The 20106-nt window shown below is 37.3% G+C and overlaps 1 protein-coding gene across 3 annotated transcripts in view; it reads right to left on the bottom strand.

The window, feature by feature from the left end:
* The window catches only part of MED13L (mediator complex subunit 13L), a 305008-nt gene that overhangs the window by 234419 nt on the left and 50483 nt on the right, over positions 1 to 20106 (bottom strand). Inside the window, exon 1 of one of the 3 annotated variants that reach the window (XM_047088543.1) lies at positions 1241 to 1760. The exons of the other annotated variants lie outside the window; for them this stretch is intronic. The gene's annotated coding sequence lies outside the window, so the exon portion shown is untranslated. Of the gene's footprint in view, positions 1 to 1240; positions 1761 to 20106 lie in introns of those variants that run through there. 3 annotated transcript variants of the gene reach the window in all.

A 20106-nucleotide genomic window follows, 5' to 3' on the forward strand; every position in this document is an offset into this window, starting at 1 on the left:
TGGACTGTGATCTAGAAATCTACTTTGAGAGAGAACTTACCAAAACCTTACTTACCCACCGTAAACGCCCTTGTGATTTAGACCAGCTGCTGAAGAGTCAGCAACTGTCTTCACTCCTGGATGACAGCCAACACAGAATGCATGGAAAGATTCAGATTCAGCATGGAAAGTGGACTGCTGCTTTCTGTGTTGGCTCATCTGGGAGTAGCTATTACCTAGCAAGAACCTTCCCACCTAGGAAGAACTTTCCCACCTGGGAAAGACTGCTGTCTCAGGAGCGGTGCTACAAATGGCTCAAAACGATAGTCTTCTTTTTCAGGGAATAGATGTTCTGACTCCTAAATTATAAACTTTAACCAACTACCTTGCCTCTAGTATGTATCTAGGTGTCTGACCACTGCCCTGGCTTTTAATACAGAGCCTTGCCTCATTCCCCACTATAAGCTCCCCTAGTCACTACCTCTTCCTTATCTTGCTCTCCATCATGTGTCTTCCTTTGTTCTACCCCTATTCCTACTTCATTTCAACTCACTGTATTCCCCACACTTGGCTCCCGCTCTTACTCCTAGACTTTACCTGTCTCGTGTGTGGATCCCAGTTTGCTATCTCACTTTCACAGGTAACCCAGCCAGAGTCCAAGACCAACTGGCAGAGGACAGGATGCGATCCTTTTCAGAATATATGAAATGGCTAAGATAAAGGCTAGAAATAATTTTTTTTTTAGTTTTTTTTTTCAATGTTTATTTATTTTTGGGACAGAGAGAGACAGAGCACGAACGGGGGAGGGGCAGAGAGAGGGAGACACAGAATCGGAAACAGGCTCCAGGCTCTGAGCCATCAGCCCAGAGCCCGACGCGGGGCTCGAACTCACGGACCGCGAGATCGTGACCTGGCTGAAGTCGGACGTTAACCGACTGCGCCACCCAGGCGCCCCAAGGCTAGAAATAATTTACCATCGCTAGAAAAAGTAGCAGTGTGTTGCTTGGTGATGATCTCAGTTGGTATTCACAAACACCGCGTCTTCACTGTCTCTTCTCAGGGCTACTACCCAGGACACTATCAGTGAGTGGAAAGGGACTCACTGCACATGTCCTCCTACATTACCCAATTACACATGTGACCTGCCTTCTGGGACGCATGGGTTGGGTCTCACGTAGCTGCCAAAGTTTAATCAGAACCGAGAAAGCAGTCACGGAAATAGCAAAGGTACCAGTAAAGGAAGAGAGAAGTCAGACTTTACCTCCATCAGTTTGTTCTAGACTTCTGGCCTCACAAGCACTTCAAATGTCAGTTAAAAGTACATTCCAATAATGCACAGAAAATGAGATGACACTTCAAAAAGATGTACTGTAAAAACAAAAAAATGTTTCCCCACGTCATTGTTTTCTTCTTTTCTCCTAGTTTCTTTTCACTTAGTGACAGTCAGATAAGACTAAGTCTCTTCTAGTCAGCTACTTGGGACCAAAGACATAGGTTATCACTAGATTCCTTCAAGCTACCCACGAAGGAAAGAAACACAAATGGTCACTCCCCACCCACCTCCCATGAGAATCACTTTCTCCACAGATCTGCCAAAACAAAGAAGGATCTTTTGAGAAGAGCTCCTTTCCTACCATTCCCACTCTGGCTCCCCTTCCCTACTTTCTCCCACCACAAGAGGGAAGAAACTCTGGGCTCCCAATTCCATTAAGAAGAAACCGGGCAATCAGACAACAAAAAGAAATCAAAGGCATACAAATTGGAAAGGAAGAATTCAAACTTTCACTCTTTGCAGACAACATGACACTCTTAAGTGGAAAACCCAAAAGACCACCAAAAAACCGTCAGAACAGATACATGAATTCAGCAAAGTCACAGATTATAAAAGCAATGTACAGAAATTGGATGCATTTCTATTCACCAATAATGAAGCAGCAGAAAGAGAAATCAAGGAATTGATCCCATTTACACTTGCACCAAAAATTGTAAGGTACCTAGGAATAAACCGACCCACAGAGGTAAAAGATCTGTACGCTGAAAACTACAGAAAGCTTATGAAAGAAACTGAAAAAGACACAAAGAAAGGGAAAAACATTCCATGCTCATGGAATGGAAGAACAAACATTGTTAAAATGTCTACACTCCCCCAAGCAATCTACATATTCAATGCAATCCCTATCAAATAACACCAGCATTCTTCACAGAGCTAGAACAAACAATCCTAAAATTTGTATGAAACCAGAAAAGACCCCAAATAGCCCAAAACAATCCTGAAAAAGAAAACCAAAGCTGGAGACATCACAATTTCCGGACTTCAAACTGTATTACAAAGCTATACCCATCAAGACAGTATGGTACTGGCACAAGAACAGACACACAGATCAACGGAACAAAACAGAGAACCCAGAAATGGACCCCCAAATGTATGGCCAACCAATCTTCAACAAACCAGAGATGAATATCCAATGGAAGAAAAGACAGTCTCTTCAGCAAATGGTGTTGGGAAAACTGAACAGTGACATGCAGAAGAATGAACCTGGATCACTTTCTCACACCACACACAAAAATAAACTCAAAATGGATGAAAGACCTAAATGTAAGACAGGAAAGCATCAAAATCCTAGAGGAGAAAACAGGCAACAACCTCTTTGACTTTGGCTGCAGCAACTTCTTTTTCAACACATCTCCAGAGGCAAGAGAAACAAAAGCAAAAATGAACTGTTGGGACCTCATCAAGATAAAAAGCTTCTGCCCAGCGAAGGAAACAATCAACAAAACTAAAAGGCAGCCTACAGAATGGGAGAAGACATTTGCAAATGACATATCCGATAAAGGCTTAGAATCTAAAATCTATAAAGAACTAATCAAACTTGGGGGCACCTGAGTGGCTCAGGCAGTTAAGTGTCTGACTTTGGCTCAGATCATGATCTTGCAGATGGTGAGTTCGAGCCCCGCACCAGGCTCTGTGCTGACAGCTCAGAGCCTGGAGCCTGCAGCCTGCTTCGGATTCTCTGTCTCCCTCTCTCTGTGTCCCTTCCCCACTCTTTCTTTTTCTCTCTCTCTCTCTCAAAAATAAACATAAAGAAAAAAATTGCTTTAGAACTAATCAAACTCAACACCCAAAAAACAAAGAATCTAGTGAAGAAATGGGCAGAAGACATAAACACTTTTCCAAAGAAGACATCCAGATGACTAACAGACACATGGAAAAAATGCTCAACATCACTCATCATCAGGGAAATACAAACCAAAACTACAATGAGATACCACCTCACACCTGTCAGAGCGGCTAAAATTAACAACTCAGGAAACAACAGGTGTTGGTGAGGATGCAGAGAAAGAGGAACACTTTTGCACTGCTGGTGGGAATGCAATTAATGCAACCACTCTGGAAAAGAGTATGGAGGTTCCTCAAAAAATTAAACACAGAATCACTCTATGACCCAGCAACTGCACCACTAGGTATTTATCCAAGGGATACAAAAATGCTAATTCAAAGCGGTACGTGCACCCCAATGTTTATAGCACCACTATCAACAACAGCCAAATTATGGAAAGAGCCCAAATGTCCATTGACTGATGAATGGATAAAAAAGATGTGGGGTGTGTGTGTGTATTAAATGGAATGTTACTCGGTGATCAAAAGGAATGAAACAGTGACATCTGTAACAACATGGATGGATCTAGAGCGTATTATGATAAGCAAAATAGGTCAGTCAGAAAAAGACAAGTATCGTAAGATTTCACTCATGTGGAATTTAAGAAACAAAACAGATGCACATAGGGGAAAGGAAGGGAAAATAAAATAAAAACAGAGAAGGAGGCAAACTATAAGAGGATCTTAAATGCAGAGAACAGAGGGTTGCTGGAGGGGAGGTGGGGGGGGCTAAGCGGGTGATGGGTATCAAGGAGGGCACTGGCTGCAATGAGCACTGGGTGTTACATGTAAGTGACGAATCACTGAATTCTACTCCTGAAACCATTACTACACTGCATGTTAACTAACTTGGATCTAGATAGATAGATAGATAGACAGACAGACAGACAGACAGACAGACTGACAGATAAATGCAAGTTTACTTTCATTTTTTTTTTTTTTTTTACAGGGCCCCTCCCTGGGTGGCTCAGCCAGTTAAGCATCTGACTCTTGATTTCGGCTCAGTCATGATCCTGCACCACAGAGCCTGCTTGGGATTCTCTCTCTCTCCCCCTAGGCCCCTCCCCTGCTCTCTCTCAAAATAAATAAATAAACTTGAAAAATTATTTTAAAAAATTAAATAAAAATTTTAAAATTACATTTCTAAAATGGGGGAAAAAAGAAATTGGGTTACAGACAAAATTATAAAAACAAGTATGTTTTCATTAATGGCCAATCTAACTGATCTGAGACTAACCTCAATTATTTTCCTAACTTGTCCTTTCATAATTCAAATCAATCTTCTGCCTTCCTGGAGCCTGAGAAAGCAATGATACTTCCTGTCTTAAGGAAATAGAAGTATAAGCTTCATCACTGGGATAATCATAACCTCACATATTAAATCTCCCTGAAATATATTTAGCATGCATGTTTTCCTTTTTGAAGAATTTAAATTATACTGCATATGGGGCACCAGGGTGGCTCAGTCAGCTAAGCGTCCAACTCTTGATTTTGGTTCAAGCCATGATCTCACAGTCTGCGAGTTCGAGCCCCACATTGGGGTCCAAACTGACAGTGTGGAGGCTATTTAGGATTCTGTGTGTCCCTTCCCTGCTTATTCTCTCTCTTAAAATAAATAAACTTTAAAAAGTAAAATAAAAAATAAAACTAAACATACTGCATAATTTAAAAACTCGTTTTTTGTATTTTTTTAGTTGCAGAAGGAAAACATGAAACTTAAAACAGCAATGGAAAGAGAAAATTAAGAAAGCTACCTTGGGGCGCCTGGGTGGCTCAGTCAGTTAAGCGTCCGACTCCTTGTCTCGGCTCAGGTCACGATCTCATGGCTTATGAGTTCGAGCCCCACGTCAGGCTCCACAGTGACAGTGCAGAGCCTGCTATAGAGTCTCTCTCCCAATCTCCCAATCTCCCTCTGCCCCTCCCCCTCTCACTCTCTCTCTCCCAAAAATAAATAAACTTAAAAAAAATTTTTTTAAAGAAAAAAAAAAAAAAAACAAGCAAGCTACCAGCATTTACAGGATTACCTTCAACAGATATAGCCATAATTAGGTATTATTGTATTTCCAAAGTTGCCAAGCATCAGAACAGCTAAAACCTTAACTTAGGCTCAAACTAACAGAGCCCAGCAGTGCTTGTAATGAGCAGAGAAGGAATGATATTTCTTCATATGCAAGACAGAAATCATGGATACCAATACATTCAAGACTCATCAGTCTCAGAAATGAACATCTATCATTGAAGAGGGATGAATATAACTTACAGAAAGGGAAAAATACATAATGAGACGCAAAATTAGTTAAGGGCTATCAAGGACAGCCTGTCTTTTTTTTAACTGGCACTCTTCTCTTTATTATTAATTACCTGGGGGTCTAGAACATAAAGAAGTTGTTACTAAAGAAGTGATTCACAACTGTATATGTATTCCTATTTAAACCTTCCAAAAGAACATAAAACAAAAATAAATCTGCCATCCTCTATACAACTCGCTACTGACCAAGTTAAAAAAGAAAATGTGTGTTCTTGCTAGACTTCATTGAATATGCCTTGTTTTTGTAGATTTAACTTTGGAATCACAATTTATGTAATTATAAAACAAGATTAAACTTTTATATAACTAATGTCTAAAATACCAAAAGTAAAATTAAACAAAGGCACCTCACTGTGTGACCAGTTAGTGACAAAACCACACAGAGAGGAATTACTGACGGTTAATAGGATATACACAAAAGACGACAACAACAAAAATCTGCAAAAATACATATATTCCAAATAGTCAACAACAACAAGCAGTACTGTTTGCAGTAATGATATCGTTGATAGTGGTGTTGTTATTCTAAAACTGTTATATTCATAGTACATGATAAAGCATATGAGAAACGGAGGTGCACAGAAGCAGTCTGGGCACAGGAGAAAGAAGATACAGAAATAAGAAATGGCATTAAGTAAAAATCCTACAGTCCTGAACCTGAACTGCTAAGCATTAGTATGAGTTATTGTATTCTTTATCTTAGAAAAAGGAAAAAGAAAGGACATGTATCTAGATTTGTTCACTGAAAAACCCTAGAAACAATGATTAATAGCAGAAAGAATCCCCAGTGCTCAGATTATGGTCTCTAAATGCTATATCCGCTTAAAGGAACCAGAATTCTTTGGCAAAATGGCTGATGACAGATCTGGAGCAGAAATGTTCAAGATAAGTCTGGAATATCCTGTCATTCCAAAAAACAAGGAAAGTATCAATGACTTCTACAGTCATGTCAAAAGGACTCAGAAGCCGTCTTAAATAGACTTCCACTGGCCCAAAGATGGAACAATTTAAACATCAAGAAGGGTAACAACTATAGTCAATTGAAACAATACGTTTAAACCCATGAATTCACAGTAACATTCAAGAATTTGAACTCGCGGGTCACTTTCAGAGGACTAGTTAACTATCACTCTATACAGTAAGGTTAACGTATATGAAGGTCTTTGGAAAGCGCTCTTCAAATGATAGTCATATCACACTTACCATTTCAATGATAACTCAAGTAAGATTCAAATATTCTAATTATGAAGGAAAAGGGACAAAATTAATTCATATAGTTTGTATGAAGAATAAAGCATCAAAAAATGATGATGATGATGATGATGATGGTGCTGCTGCTGCTGTTGTTATTGTTACATGGTAAAAGTGTGATACAAAAAATGGAAATGTTAACCCCCTGCCCAAAAAAAGGCATCATATATATTTTATGCATTCCAATATATGTGTATAAATATATACGTGTATGTGTGTAGATATGTATGTCTTCATAAAATAAAATGTACCTATGCAAGAATTATCAGTATTTACAGGGAGTGCTCAGAGCCTAATGGCTTTTTAAACTGTCAACATTTTAGGTACCCATTACCAATAGACTTTTAAATACTGAAAGCATATTACAGACGGCAGACCTTCCTTAAAGGTTCTGATTCCTGAAAAAAAAAAATGTATAAACAAAGGAGATATACTTCAATATTCAACATCCTTTAATAACTTCTACTTTGGATTAATTCAGAACTCTAAGGCCACACTGAGGAAACTTTTAAACTGCCCACAGAAAAATCATATAGGCTAGGTTATTTCCTTTATAAACTACAGCTTTGTTTAAAAAAAAAAAAAGATTATTACTACAACTATGCCACATTATCAGTCTCTTGCCTCTTCTGATGCCTTGCCCAACTAACCATGACCACCCTACACTTTTTTGAAACACTAACTCAAAAATCACTGCTTTTCACCCAGTTTACATATTCTAACTCTACTATCCTCTACCATGCTTTCCTTCTTAAGTATTTTTCTCACTATTCCTCACTGCTTTCTATCCAGTGCTGAAGGAGTGGTCAATCAGTTCCAGACCCACTTACATGGTCCCAAGACCAAAATAAAACCAAGACAATACTTCCTCAAATGATAGAGTCCTCAAACTGTGGTAAGCCCAGAAAGTTTCCAAGTGTGGTTCAACTATAATCTAAGCTCTCAATGCTAATAACATTTAACCATGGCTGAACTAAAGTTAGACTTCCTCCTGAAATAACTTTTCTAAAAGCACTAAGAAAGTTATTTTCCCCCTAAATTTTTCTAATGCTATATGGACAGTCGAATGCCACAAACTACTCTAAGTCAATTTCAGTGAAGTCAAACTCACATGCCTTCCTTTCCTGCTGCAACCTAGGCATTCCATGAGCCATACACCATTGCAGCAAGGCAGGGAGGCAGGTTTAATCTAAAGAACAAATCCCATAAGCATGCTGAGTTAGCAAAGGCACCTACAAATGATTTCCAATCACCACACCAGCACACATTCTCTAGACCACATTCAAGGGTCAGAATCTTCAGTGAAATCATTTCAGAATAGAGTATACCTTCGATTGCATATCTGGAACTTCAACTACATTAAGGAAAACACACAGTTTTGAAATCATGCCACATTTACACTGCTAAAGAAAATCACAAAAAATGCTAAGCAAATGGTATTAATGATATTCTTACTGCTTCCAAACCTCTGAGACCATTTAGTAAATGTTTACTGAATGAACTGCCTTATTTCATGGAATATATATCGTATCTAAAATTACTTAACATCAATCCAAAATAAAATAAACAGCCCAAAATCACTCATACAAGAAACCAACATATGCGTACATGATGTTTCTATAATGGTATCATAGGGCCCTAAAATCCAACCACAAGTCCTTCAGGGAAAATGCAAATGTTCTGTAGAGCACCTGACATTCACTGCACAAATACACTACAAAAAGCCACCAAGGACTGTAAAATCCAAAATTGGCACAATTAATCTATCCCATTTATTTTTAGCACACAAGCAGAACTATAAGAAAATAAACCTCCACAAATCCTGCCTGCACCTAGAAAAAATGTAAATAGTAAACTGGCAAGATCATGAATACAGAAACCTCTAAATAAAGCTAATGGAAGTGGAGTGGCATTTATAAATGAAAGCTCATCAGGAGATCGAGATAAACCTTGTGAGAAGTAGATGTTGAAAAGCAGTCTTAGGTTTACCACATGAAGCTGTCAACTTGAAAAAACCATCAAGAAACCTAGTTTCCTAACATAATCAATAAATTCACTGCCATGTGAAAAAGGAAGAAAGGAAGAGAAGCACACAGAGAGAGAAAGGAGAGAAGTAAGGGAGGACTACTGGAAGACTGGGGGAAAATGTCATGATACCCTTTTTAAGACCCCAACCAGATGAAGAAAACATCCTACCATATTCCTGCAATGGTCTTCTGTTACAATACTTTCAGTGCCTCTTCCTTAAGATGGTGCCAGAAATAGCCTTTCTGCCATTTCCAGCCATTGTTGGTTCTGCACCTATACCAGCACTGTCCAATAGAACTTTCTGTGCTGATGGAAATGTTTTTACCTGCACTGGCCATCAAGATAGCCCCTAGCCATATATGGCTATTAAGTACCTGAAATGTGTCATGTGACTGAGGATTTCAATATATCATTTCATTTAATCAATTAAAATTTAAAGAGGCATAAGGTGAGGCATAAACTCCCGGGGGGGGGGGGCACTTTTAAAGTATTATCTCTAAATATCAGCCACGTAGGCACCCAAAAACTAAGAGGCATACCCTGAAACTGATTTATACTCTGAGACAGATGAATTTGGGAGTTCAAAATAATTTTTATGGAAAAAAGAAATAATTTGATGATAATCCAGAAAGAGAAGTGACAAAAGAATAGAATACAAAAATAAATCGAGAAAGTTCCAAAATTTTGCTCAGTTTAAACTTAAAAAAAAAAATTGAAGTACTGGGGGGCACCTGGTTGGCCCAGTCGGGGGGAGCATACAATCCTTTATCTCAGGGTTGTGAGTTCAAGCCCCATACTGGGTGCAGAGATTACTTTAAAATAAAAAAAAAATTTTTAATAAATATTTAAATTTAAAAATAAATAAAAGTACTCATCAAAGGTCTCAAACTGCCAATCTCTACATCCCTAATATAAAAAGTTTCCTACTAAATTACACTACTGTGTATAGCACATTTTAATCTTCCATTGCCTTCAGTTTAAAAACTTTGTTACACGTGACTCTGTTTGGTAGCATTTTCTGACAATTTTGTGACATATTCTTAAGACCAAATAACTACTGAAATAAGTTGACATAATGAAAAACAACTTTTTTAAAATGTTCATTAAATTATGTGTATACATACCATTTTCTCTGAGAAAGTCAAATCTACCAGATAATCTAATTATACATCTGTAATTAAATTTTAAAGTTCACAAACAACATTCTCTTAGAAACCCATGAGATTAAGTTGGTGACTATTTAATATGTTTAAGTTAATTTGTGTAAATAATTAGAAGTGATACCATTATTTTCTTACTTGAACAAATAGAACTAAGAACAAGAGACTCTGTCGTGGAAAATCATCAAAACTTCTGAGTATCAGAGAATTCAATCCTGCCATTTTCTTTTTTCTTTTCAGCCAAGTGTACTATGACAGTATTTCTTATAAGTTGGCCTTTCTACTAGGAAGTTTTTTTATTTAAGATCAAACAATTATAATGAAAATTGTTCCATAAATACAGTACATATGGAGGAAATTAAATAAAATCTACTTCTACATAATACAGTATTCAAACAATCTTCTTTGGCTCATATAAACTGCCCCCCCACCCAAAGAAACCTTTAACCTACAGTCTGAGCAAAACATGTAAACAGAAAACACAATCAAATACTCCACTCTAATAATCTATTCATACAAAACAACGAGCTTTAAATATTATCAGGGATCTCAAGTGATTCCTAAAAATACACACTCCTTACAGACAACAAAACCACAGCAGAAACGACACAGAGAGAATTATAACATAAGTTATCACCTTCCTTCTGAAACTAAAACTCCCAGTACAATCTCAGAAAAGTGGGGTTACGCTCAAGGTGACTCCTTGACATGCTGCCATTAGATCAAGATGATTGTCTTCTGGGATGTTGCTATGGCAATCAGAGATGGCTATCCTAAAAAGAAAAAAGCAACTACTATTGTCAATTATAGTCTCAATACTAGCATCTAAAAACTAATTCAATGCTGGAAGAAAAGCTGTTTTATAAATGAAGTATAAAGCCTACTGCTTCCATAATCTGCTTGGCCTGATGAACTTCCATAGTATAAACTGCGGTTCTCACTCTCCTTCAATAAACCAAGCAAGATACCTTCCCACCAATTCCTTTCACCAGGATGGAGGGACCAAGGGACTAACAGATGTATGGGAAAGAGGACAGGAAGCAGAATAGGAAGGGAGGGAGGGCAGACCTCCCAGCTATATAAAAACAAACCAGTTTTTACCTTTGAACTGCTTCCAAAACAAAAGCAAAGGCAAAGGCAAGTATGGAGGAACAAATATTCAGGAGCTTAAAAAAAAATAAAAACACTAAAATTATTTGCAAGTTTTTCCTAAAGTGCTAAAGTTACTTTTTAACATTTCGTAATTTATTCTTCCAAATTCCTAAGTGTGAGGCTTCTGATTTACCTGAAAGTAATGATGACTACCCAAATAAGAGATCCTTTTATTTTAAGGAGCATGTTTCTGGAAGAGAGTTAATTTAGTTGCAAGTTAGAAAAGCCAAGAAATGCTTTCTGAAATCTTTGTTCAAAAACCCAGAATTTAAAGTTCAAATCTAGTAAAACAGCATTACATCCATCATGTATAGACTCCCTGTATAACAACCCCCTCCATATATACACACACCCCTTACAGAAAAAAACTTTGAGGTGTCTTTAAAAGTATAATTAAGTCACATGGCAAAGTACATGATTCCTCAGTGATGTAAACAACTCCACTGGATACAAAGTTCTGATACTTCTTTTTTTTTAATCAACAAGCCAGGTTAAATAACAACTACAAAATATAATATAATCCTGCCAATATGTTGTAATCATGGTAACAAAAAAAAAATGTTTCTGGGACCATCTGACTCATCTTGTTAAGCAATAACTTAGTTCTAGGAGTCAGGACCCATTAAATGAAACTGGAACTACTTACCAAGAAGCCATCTATCTTACCTTCCCTTAGACTATCAAAAGGTGAAGAGGAGGAAGAGGATGAAAAGAAGCAGTAGTAGAAAAAAAAGGAAAAAAAAAAGCTTCGTAACCCTATTTCAGTGTGTACGGCTACATCAAATATTTTCAAGATACTAAAAACCTAATTAACACAAAAATCAAAATTTCAATACTACATTTATATTCATGCCAAATGTGGATGAAATGTAAATAACACTAAAATTCCTCTCTATTTAGGCATCAACATCAAAGGAAAATATTATTTTCAGCAACAGCTTCTTTCTTCTTAGTTTCCTTCAAACAACTTAAATAGGAATGAGTAAAATGGCTGGCTCAAAATCATTTCATCCAACATGCTCAAAGTAAATAAAACAGCCCAGTCCATATTATCACTAAATGATAATTTATCTAACTCACTTTAATTTCTATCAAGTGGCCAAAATTTGGTTACCTCTGTGCTACTTTATCGCTAAAAAAAGAAATCCTCATAACCTAATTAACCTTTTGCTCCACAGAAGTATACCTTTATTGGATAAACTAAATTCAGACCTCTTTGAAAATGTAAGTGAGCCTACCAATGTGGCCTCACAGAACTAGTATTAAATAGTACGTTAACAGTGTCTCCAGGACACTCTTAATTTTACAAATTATCAAAATCTACATTAAAATATCAAAGGGTATCTTATTTTTCTTACTTATAGATCCACGATGCCTAGCACAGTATTTAGGAAAGAATAATCGCTCAAAGTGTGTTTAATGGATAAAATATGAATCCAGCCTCTTTCCCTACACTTCAGGTAGATTAATTTTAATGAATAAAATTCTTTCACACAAAAGTTCAATATTTAAGAATCAAAAAACCAGATGAGATTAAAAACATACAGAACAGCTGTTTAGTGGTCTTCACTGTTATCTCATCTACAATGGTGGAACAGACCCCTAACATTCTCCTTATTACCAACTTCTTGGCTCTAATTTACTTAACATACTGCAGCTCAGATTAATCCTTCTAACTGCTCAAGAATCTCAAGAGATCCCACTAATGGTCTACTGAATGGTGGTAATGCCTTAACTCAGTATTCAAGTTCCCCCATGATCTGATTCAAACTACCTTTCCAAACGTACTTCTTCTTCTTCTCTTGATTACACTCTTCTCAAAAGCCAAGAGGAAATTCTATCTGTCACCAGAACTTCTCTACTGCTAGTCACTTTTAGTGAACCATCTTTTCTCCTTCCTACCCCTGAAGCCCACATGTCCTAGCTCAGCTCTTTAAAGCATCATTTTAAATGCTACTTCCTAGGACGCCTGGATGGCTCAGTGGGTTGATGGTTCAACTCTTGATTTTGGCTCAGGTCATGATCCCAGGGTCATGGGACCAAGCCCCATGTTGGGAGACTCCCTTAAGTGTGGAACCTGTTTAGTATTCTTTCTCTCTTCTCTCTCTGCCCTTCTTCCCCACTCATGCTCGCTTGCTCTCTCAAAGAGAAACAGAAACGGCACTTCCTCCATGGAAGGTACCTAATCCCAGTAGCTACAGGTCATCTCTACTCTTCCAAGTTCCCAGAGCACTTTACCTGTATCTCAACTATGGTTCCTGCAACATGATAAGGTGCACTACTATTACTGACAGTCATCACTCCTACAAGCACCTAAGACCTTCAAGAATCGGCGTGTGGCTCAAGAAAGAAGGTGGCATAGATGCTTCTAGAAGGAAGCTATGTAAAAAGGCAGGTCTCAAAGCAGTTGAAAAAAGTGAAAACCATGGCAAAGGCTGCTTCAAGAACATCGAGTTTAAAGATGTACTTACTTGGTGGTGTAAACACCAGAGAAAATTATTGAAAGGTCATTTTCCTGCCCAATATAAGAAGCATGCAGCCACGCATGCTCATTCCTCCTCTTGTGTTCCATACTCACAAACACCCTACTCAATGTAAGAGATACAGCAGGCCAAGAGAAATCTGGCGGTTTAAGAGATGGTAATTGCAACAAAGACCAATGAATGTGCTATTATTGTGTTTGACACTGAAAATCCCCAACCAAGATGTATCTAACTAGCAAGGAAATCTGGTATATGGAATATGTAAAAACATGTCATAATAATATATGACAGCAAAGGTGATTTTAAGGACAGAAAACTTTAGGCAAAATCCACTATCTTCCATCAACAAGGAAAACTTTAATCCCTTGACTTTTTTTTTTTTTTTTAAACAAAACTGGTGATAAGCTGGGGGAGTCCATCTCTTTAGCTTGATAGAATATTAATTGAAGACCTTCATTCAACTGTATTGAACTAGCTGCTCTTACCCTATGATGGTTATCACTGCCCAGGAAAGAGAGGGCAGCATATGATCAGTACAAAGAGGTTGCATGGGCACCTACCCACCTGGATGAAGATACAACTTGTATAAGATAGAAGCAGAAGCCCAGTGGAAAAAGTCCAGTTTTCCAGTATAAGCAACTGTCTATGAGATCAAGGGTGCAACATGGAAAAAGTTAATCTTTGGATGCGGAAAAACATAACTACTCAGCAATTTTTCTTAAACTTCCTATCTTGAACTTGCAATTTTAGCTGACTTGAACCCTAACTATGACCCCCTTGAGTTTCAAACATAAGATTAATAAAGTCCTATCATCCTTCTCCCACCAAATAAATAAATAAACATCTTTTTTTATGTCTGACATGCCCTACTTACCAGCATTAAGTATGCCTTACTTACCTAGCTCATCTTTCCTTTTTTTTTTTTTTTAAATGTTTTTATTTATTTTTGAGACACAGAGAGACAGAGCATGAGCAGGGGAGGGGCAGAGAGAGAGGGAGACACAGAATCTGAAGCAGGCTCCAGGCTCTGAGCTGTCAGCACAGAGCCCGACACGGGGCTTGAACTCTCGGACTGTGAGATCATGACCTGAGCTGAAGTCGGACGCTTAACCAACTGAGCCACCCAGGCGCCTCCCCTAGCTCATCTTTCTATCATCCCAGGGTACTGGCATCTTACAAAAGACTAAGCTCAAAAAAAAAAAAACTTAAGTTTAACTTTTTAAATTTTTTAAATTTTTTAATGTTTATTTATTTTGAGAGAGTGTGCGCACATGCATGCGTGAGTCGGGAAGGGGCAGAAAGAGGGAGACAGAGGATCCGAAGCTGGCTCTGTGCTGACATCAGAGGGCCTGATGTGGGGTTCGAACCCACGAACCGCAAGGTCATGACCTGAGCCCAAGTCAGACGCTTAACCGACTAAGCCACCCAGGCGCCCCAGTTTAACATTTTAAACTGAAGAAACAAATCCCTGATGTCATAACAGGAACAAGAAGAAGGAAGAGGGGGAAAAAAATTGAACAAAACAAAAGCACTACTCCTATCAGAGTATTTACCACCCTGTTTTGTATCTACCTGTTTACTTATCTAATTGTCCCACTAAATAAAGGATACACTGAGAGATTAAAAACAGAGTTGTCCAGTTTATCAGTGAAAGTCAAACAACTAGCACCTCATGTAGCCCGTGTTCAAAGTATAATAACAGCTGATGACTGAACTGAAAAAAAGACACAGCAAGAGTGAAAAGAACCCACTAAACGAAGCACCCATAAGGTGCCCTCAGGGCTCCTGACTTCAGCTCAGGTCATGATCTCCTGAGATCGAGCTGAGTGTGGAGCCTGCTTAAGATTCCCTCTCCCTCTGCCCCCTACCCCGTTTGAGCGCACATACACACTCTCAATAAATACATAAACAAATAAAGGTGCCCTAAATTCACATTTTCATTAATCAAATTTCAGGAAAAATGGAACAACTAATTACATACCTCTAGCTCCTAGCAGGCAGTGACCACTCATTCACAGCACACAGCATAGCATGCACAGCATTCAACAAATGCTGCTGAACTCAATTCCACACTGCCCTCCGCCAAGCGTTAACAGACTCACTAACATAAAAGGATTCAACAGCGTTAGGTATCCAATAGTAGCCCTCACTAATTAAACTTTTGTCAAGTCATTTTAGGAACTACAAAATTTTATTTTAACCCAGAGGCATTCAGTGATAAAATTTTCTTCAAATAATACTTTTTGTTAACAAGCAGAAACAGAATAAAAGATAAGATTTTTATTTTTCCTAACTTTACTTAATAGTATTCTTAATCTTGCTCCATAAAGTAAAAACTCTTCAGATCTGCTGTTTCATACTCTGAGCAACTACTGCCCACTTACCCTAAACAGAAGGAAGGGAGGAACCTGAGGATCTGTTTTTGCTCTGGTCACAACTGAAGATGACCCCACAATGCCAATTACAATCACGTCGACTAACCAACATTTACAACAGGCTTTTTATATCCACATGCCTTTTATCCTAACTCTAGAATTCATGGTTCAGTACTCTGTGTACTTTTTGGCATTTTCCAGAAATTCAATCTTCAGAGAACAGCTTCATACTTAACACATCAGCATTTTGTCTTTTGTGACATCAAAGGCCATACTTTTGAGAAAAGAATAATTAAGTTGTAAAAGACTCTTTGATTTCAAATATCTTCACCAAATAACCAAAGACAAAATCTGTAATTTAATAGAGTGCTTATTAGCATTATGCAAAGCACTAGACTAGCAGTAAAATATTCCACTGCTGGTTCTTCAAAGAATTGACATTTACAACTCACTGGTAACTTACATTTTCCCCCTATTTTCAGGAATCCAAAAGCCAACAAAGGATAACCTTAAAGACTTTTCCAATTACAAAAGAAACACAAATGAACTGGAGATACTTGTAATTTTTAAATGATCTAACTAAATCTATAATTTATATCATAGTTCTTACAAGTTAGTGTCAATGGATATTTAAATTATAAAAGCCAATTCCACAAATCATTTTAGTTCAAAATATTCTGGAAGCAGATAGAACATCAATAATAAAGAGATGGTCATTTAAAATTTTCTTTTCCTATACACAGGGGTGCCTGGGTGGCTCAGTCATTAAGCATCCAACTCTTGATTTCAGCTCAGATCATGATCTCACGGTTCAGGAGATTGAGCCCCACATCACGCTCTGTGCTGATAGGACAGCATGGAGCCTGCTTGGGATTCTCTTTCTCACCCTCTCTGTCTATCCCTCCCCGCCCCGCATGGTGTGTGCGTACGCGTGCACTCTCTCCCTCAAAATAAACGTTTAAAAAATTATTTTCCTATACATAACTGAACTTACTTTTAACTGAGTTTTAAAAACATATAATCAAGGAAAAGGAAATAAAGAGGAAGGTGCCTACTCATAAACATGAAGAATTAGATTTAAATTATCTTTATGTAATAACATTTCTGCCACATTTAAAAAAATCTAGCAAAGAAAGGTAAAGGCAGATGTCATTTTTACCAGTGTTCTAGTATTATAACAAACTATTTAAGGGGGCAAGCCTAAGATAGATCAGTATTACAATATATAAAAATGACAAAATACATTTATTTCAGAAGACAATAAAGATTTCTATATCCATCGCATTCATTCTTTGCATCTCTCAATGATATTTAGGACTTCTTTAACAAAGCGCTATATAAACATTGATTCGTGTCTTTATGTTCCTAATGTGACCTCAATTAAAATCCTCGGATAACCATCAAACCAAAATTCCAGAAACACTCATCTATTGTGTGTATGTGTGTGTGTGTGTGTGCGTGTGTGTATTAATTTAAATGTTTGTAATTTAAAATCTATACCATTTCCAGGCAAAATTATTTTGAAGGTAAAATGTTCTTTTTCAAGGAATGCTCAAACTTTTAAAGCCCAAAGACCTAATTCCAGAAACTTCTTAAGTTTAGCTGCCCAACAGTTTTTGTGTAAAAAAGCAAAATTATCTGTAACACTATCTACCTAGACTAAAACTACAATGCATATAGATTATCCTACTTTACCTGTTAGTGCTACTATAACCTAGTAAATCTTTTCACAAGATATGTATCCAGTAATCATAAAATCATTGAAAATCTCCATAAAACAATAATCTGAACTACTGTTCCAATGAATATTTACCTTTCCCAAACTCTCTGCTCCACTATTCCCTACTCAGAGATTTCCCAGAGAGAACAGGGAACTCCGTACTTACACAGTTCCCTCTCAGATTCCCCACTTCTTTCAGCAGGCCATCCTAACACAAAAACTGTGCTTACAAAGAGCCCATAACCAACCAAAGGTTTTTTTGCTTCGATATACCTAGACTGGCGGAGGCAAAATTTTACAGTCCATACACTTGAGAATTAACCAAATAAGTGACCAGGTCATTTTGGGGGCAAGATACCCAACCTTGGGAAAACTAAAAAGCTGGGGAAAGCTGTGTAGCTCTGCTCTAACTGAAACATCCCAACTAATACACTACTGAGCTAAAAAGCCAGTGATTAGTCTGCAGTCCCTCTAGTGTTCAACTAGTTAAATTAACAGTCTCGATATGGCAAAGACTGATATTTCATAACTACCAAGTCTGTTCCACATGCAAAATGAAAATGAATTTTATAAACACAAAACAAGGGGCAAAACCGAATCAGCAGAATCTTAAATTTTTCCCTGTAAATCATTCAAGTTGAGATTCAGAAAGAATAAATCCAAAACTACTTTCAAGTGCAAGATTGATCATCAAGCACCCAGCGTGATGCCTAGCACGTAACAAGTGAACTATAAATATTTGATTATTGTCTGGTTCCCGGTTTCAACATATAACTATTTCAAACTATCACTTATTCTCAATTTATTGCTACTATAAAATTAGGCACAATAAGCATAAATAAAAACTATTCTGCAAATAAAAAAAACAAATGTAGCAAGGAAAAAACAAACAAACGTAGAAAGGGAAATAGACTTAGATGGCATGCAACATGAATGGGAGTAGTAATTCCTGTTAATCCAATCTCCTTGCTAATTCTATATATGTTAATAGTCAGCAAAAAGCCCAAAACACTCTGGCCAATTGATAATTAACATATACTATACACTTAACTATAATTTTCAAGGGTTAGATCACAACCCTACTTAAAACAACATGGGACATAATTTCAATTTTTTATTCTAAAATCTCTTCAGCAGCAAAGGCATAGATATCATCAACCATCCTTGCACAGGCAAAGCCAGAAAATAATCAGTTATAAGACACTTTCTTAGAAATCAAATGCTTATATATAATTTAATTAAAATTGACAATGCTAAACGAAAAAGAATTCAGTTTTTATCCACAGGTAGAAATTATGACCAAAACTTAGTTCTAAAATAAATTCATGAAGATTTAAATAGTTTGACAGTGAGGTTCATTAAAGGAAAAATACGACTATGAAAGGCATTTATACAGCATTTAAATCTATGAGCTTTTCATATTCACTTCATATTGTATCATAAAATAAAGCTGTAATTCCCACAGTACAGATAAGAATCAGACTAGCAAATTTAAACGACTTGTCTATGAGACGACATATATAACAGGACAAGGCATGGTATGAACACTCAATCTTATTCTCAGTTAACTTACCATACTTATCTATGGTCTGTATGTCTCAAAAGGTAAAAAATAACAAAAGAATGGTAAATTTCTTCCTGGCTGGCCTCTGTTACAGTTTGGATAAGTGAGGGTGAATAGGAGGGAGTAAGCCACAGTCCAAGACCTATACTTCCAATGAATGCCAGCTAAGGTCACAAATGGAAAAAGAAAATGATAGATGGTTTCTGGCCAAGAAAGTGTGATTCACTAATGATGGAAAGACCCTTCAAGCATCCTCTGGGAGATGTGGCTGCATTCCATGTGTTGCCAAACGGAAATTTCAACCAATACAGGAAATTCAAGCTACTGGAGGTGTGTGTGTGTGTGTGTGTGTGTGTGTGTGTGCGTGCGCGCGCACGCACAAGCATCCTTGGAAGAGACAGATCGATTTTGTTAACAGTCTTTGAAAAACACCTTCTAAAATTACAGAACTTGTAAAGTACTAACTTGTTATCTTACTACACTTGACGGAAACAAAAGGTTATATCTTTATTATAACAAGAGAAAAATGTATACTAACACTAAACACTGTCTATTAAGGATTTCATTGAAAATGTTTGTTAAATCATATACTATCTCCTTTTACCATGTAGTCTATAGCCATGGTATTTTAAAAAGTGAGCAATTAATTCAGGATTTCAGGGTGAAAGAAAGCTCAATGAAAGCTTTCCGTCAATGTCATTCTCTAGTGAAACACGCAGTTCCCGTAGAGAGCCCCAGCAAAGCAATGTTATTAGCTAATCTTTTCTATGTAGCAAATATCAACTCTAGTGTTGAGCTGGCAATTTATAACATATGTAGGACACCCAAGGTCATTCAATCCATGATTTATTTATAAGTTAACAAGCCTTCACACATAAATACCATGAAGCACTTTTACCCAATAAATAGTACTCTCCCATTGCCTCTGT

This window comes from Lynx rufus, unplaced genomic scaffold (genome assembly GCF_022079265.1).
Source record: "Lynx rufus isolate CCGP_SWC_20201006 ecotype Redwood Valley unplaced genomic scaffold, mLynRuf1.p SCAF_24, whole genome shotgun sequence".
Classification (NCBI taxonomy): Eukaryota; Metazoa; Chordata; class Mammalia; order Carnivora; family Felidae; genus Lynx; species Lynx rufus.